A 4396-nucleotide genomic window follows, 5' to 3' on the forward strand; every position below is an offset into this window, starting at 1 on the left:
GAAGTCAATTCTGCTTCCGAACATTTTCTTTGCAAGTTAATGTCTTTGAAGCATTGTCTATAGAATTCTTTCTAATCATAATAATAATAATAATAATAATAATAATCAATAATAATAATAATAATAATAATAATAATAATCATAATAATATAATAATATAATATCAATAATACTCATAATAATAATATATAGTAATAATATGATAATTATAATAATAATAAAAGATTTCGGAAAAGACCGGTACACTTTCCAGCCATTTACTTTTGTTTTAGTTGTCCAATCCCTGAGCCAATCCTAAGAATGATTTTTGTGCTATGAAGGAAAGAGATTTTCCTCGCTTTCTGTTCTTGATAAATCTTTTTTCACAGTATACAGGTCTGGTGAAACCCTGTGATCATCTGTGTATTTTCATTTCTTCTGCATATTAGATTTTATGATACAGTAGGTTCAAGCATAAAGAACAATATTATGTCAAGTCACAAATATTGTAGAGCTAAAGGAGATTTGTTAAAATGGAAGGGCAATGATTATCAGAGATGAATTAACAATTACGAGGCTGCCAAATGCAATACTCGTAAAAAGCAAGAGACCCTCCAGCGTAAAGAATTAATTTGTTTGTGTGAATTTTCACTTTATAATCTAAAACCTATCATCACCATTTTTTCAGAGACTACTTATCTTTTTTTTTTCATTCCTGTGTAACAACTTCTAAATCTCCTCTTCAAAAAAATACTTTTCTAAGTATTCTCAGTACTAACTATATATATATATATATATATATATATATATATATATATATATATATATATATATATATATATATATATATATATATATATATATATATATATATATGCTTTTTCTACATTTCTTGTCATGAGATCCACGCCGCATCCACTAATAAATCTAAAACTTAACGCATCACAAAGTAACCAACTAAATCATTTTCTTCGCCGCAATCGAGTTTCCTGCACATCATATAATGCTGTATGTAACTCTCAACCGCGGTCAATGAAACTTTTAGCCATGGCCTGGTGGTGGCCTGTGCCGATGACCCCTATAGCGGTGCCAGGTGCACTCTCATGGTCAACTTTAACCTTAAGTAAAATAAAAACAACTGAGTCTAGAGTGCTGTAATTTGGTATGTTTGCTGATTGGAGGTGGATGATCAACAGACCAACTTGCGTCTTCTAGCGTCAGCAGTTTTTAAGATCTGAGGGTGGAGAGAAAGAGTGTGGATGGAAAGACAAAATTTAATGACCTTTTCATTAGTTTTCTTTTACATAAAACTAAACATGATCTGCTTCCATTCACGGAGCAAAAACCGTCGTTTTTGCGTCTCATAGAATATGAATAATTGAAGCAGATAGGAATCTTTGCCGTGTTATACACTAAAGTCCGTAGGGGTGGAATTGCCTTTGTGTTAATATACTACCTTTAAGTGTTCTGGCAGATCAAATTCAACAAAGTCCTCTCCATACCATGTTTGAGAACTTATTGGTAACATGTAAATAACGCTACCATATCATTTCTTTAACAGTTAAAAATGCAGCAGGCCTGGATCTAGGCCTCATGATACTATATGTACATTGTTGTAGTATAAGTGGTAGGAAAAATAGTCAGGCATTTCCATGGTTGTATGGACTAATGGTAACCCTACATGCCAGTGACTTTTCAGGTAGAGTTCAGCACACTGAACAAGTTTTATTCTATACAATTCGCCATTTGGAATAATATTTTACGAACAGTAGGCACGCACCACGGATAAACAACACCCCTTCTATAATAACAAGCTTATTAAAATAGTCATTACGTATTTTATTAGATATAAAAGCAGGAGTGAAGTTGACTGCGATCTAACATACGTTTACTTGAGGTTATTTCAACAGTCATAAAGATTCTGATGAATGAAAAAAGGTCTCTTACTTTTGAAATGTGATCCCCTGTTCTTTTGTGAACTTGTTCCTTTAATTGACACAGTTGATGGCCCAGCATTGAGTGCCAGAAGTGGCCTTTTTTTGCCGCTGGTCTCCACAATTGATACCGATGCCATCTCTGACAACGATCGCATAACAATGGAACCTTATGTCTGTCCAGTCACTCCCTTCTATATTTATGTCTCTTCTTCCTGCCTCTTTTCGGCTTCCTTCTCCGTCATATTTCCCGAGGATAGTTTAATAATTAAACTTCAGTCAATTTTCTCTGTTCTAAATTATTGACATTTATTGTACAATATGATATCTTTTTTTTATAAATAGATGTCATCGCAGCTCTGTTGATCAGGATATTAGCAGGAATAATAGAGAAATCGATTGGAAAATCTAAAGACAAAGTCTATTTATTTCAAGTAACATCAATAAAAAAATAGATGATAGACAAATGTCGGTATGGAAATCAAGAAATCGTCATTTTATATGAAAAAAAAGAATAAATTATATTCTTTTTGTGAACATAACCAACTACCATTGCTCTTAGTGAATCTTAAATGAATTCGCTAATTTCATCAAACACTATATTGACAAAGGTGCTGCCTGTCATTAGTTAAATCTCAACGTCATCAAAGTACCCCCGTTTCTATTATAGACGTATATATACATACATACTTATATACATAATATGTATACTGATAATTGTTTTTACACTTGACTATAAAAGCCTATATCAAACACAACAGGAGAGAAATTAAGCACTGTCGTAGATCCTGACCGGTGTCGGCTTTATTGCTGTTAACTAGGCTATCTTCAGAGGATTGATGCAAATTTATAGGGATTCATATCTATATACTAGCAGGACATCACATAACAACATGCAAATAGCAAGAAACAAGTATTCGCACCTATAGGAACCTGTAAGCCGGGTCCTAACCTCATGTCCTTCCCCGAAAACTTTTTCTCGATGCAACGGAATACTGGTTTTTCTCTCTCTCTCTCTCTCTCTCTCTCTCTCTCTCTCTCTCTCTCTCTCTCTCTCTCTCTTTTATCATTGTTTATGGCCGCTTTTCCGATTCTGATTTCGCCCCTGTCCCTCTCTTATCTACTCAATTCACTTCCTTTACGTTCACCCGAATACAGTCGTTTACCTTCAGTGAACCAATCTAAAATTGAAATCATCCAGACTGAGATGGAATTCGAGTTTAGTTACAAGATTTAATGCCTTCAGTGAGTCACTCTCCATTGTACTTCCCTGTCTTGCAAGGGAGGTACTAACATTTAAAATTTTAGTTTCCTCTTTTTATATTACATCTTTTGTATTGCTAGGTATTCATACGGTTTTACACATATTTTCGTTTCCGATAAAGCTCTTTATGCAAAATCTGATGTTTGATCTCTCTTCCATTTTTATTTTCTTCTTCCTCTCATCTTTTTCCTTTCTTCAGATCAGGGACGTACTTATCAGGACAGCTGGATAGATGACTGCCATACTAAAGGCTGTGACTCAGCCTAGGTGAATGAGTCGTTACAGGGAAAAAAAAAACAAACAAATAAGTATCAGCTTCTCCACGGCTTACCTGATAAAGGGTTCCTGGGTCTGGTATGGACTAAGAGGTATAGGCTGATTCCTCTCCAGGGACCAACAAGCGATTATTGCATTGCTTCCCCGCTCTTCCTTTGGCACACTCCTAAGGACCCCTCTTCTTTAACGGGACACGTTCAGGGGAAGTCATACGAGGATCAGTTGAATTAAAGGCCAGAATTTTCCAATAGCTCAATGGTCCCCCAGAAAGCATAACATGAGACTAGGCTGGGAAATCGTCTTCTAAGCCCTTCCTCTTCCGCAGTAAGGAGGATTAGAGGTGCCGGAGAGAAGATCGACATGAATTGCCAGCAGAAAATTGGAGGAGGAAGATTATTTGTGAAAGAACTTAAAGAAAATACTCTTTGAATAACGATGAAATCGAATCGATATTAAGCATGAAAATAAAAGTGGAGAGACCAAACGGCATTAAGAAAAAAGTTATGTTGATACAAAAATAAACGAAAATAAGAAAAATGAGGGCAAGAGTCATTTATGAAATATGTATCCTATTTGAAACATGGAAGAACTTTGTGCCAGGATGGGAAGGGGAGAATAATGGTAGGGAGGCAATGGAGAAACATTCTGTTCCATGGGGGTAAAACAAGGCATCTGAAATAAATAAAATAGTCTTTTAGGATTGTTGACGAGCTGCTCAAATAAGCAAGAGCCATACTTCTAGAAAGCCTTAAGAATCAATCAATAAACGATGCCTACGAAATATAAAAGAGAAAAAAAACCTATGGAGGCCTAAAAAAGAATAGAAATTTTAGTGAAAGGAGAGAAGATACCCATAAGTAGAAAGGGTAGGGAAGGATAAAGGTAGTTTAATGAGGGGATTAACTGTTTGCTTGTACTATGATGAAGGTGACAGGGTCAACTG

This window comes from Macrobrachium nipponense, chromosome 37 (genome assembly GCF_015104395.2).
Source record: "Macrobrachium nipponense isolate FS-2020 chromosome 37, ASM1510439v2, whole genome shotgun sequence".
Taxonomy (NCBI): domain Eukaryota; kingdom Metazoa; phylum Arthropoda; class Malacostraca; order Decapoda; family Palaemonidae; genus Macrobrachium; species Macrobrachium nipponense.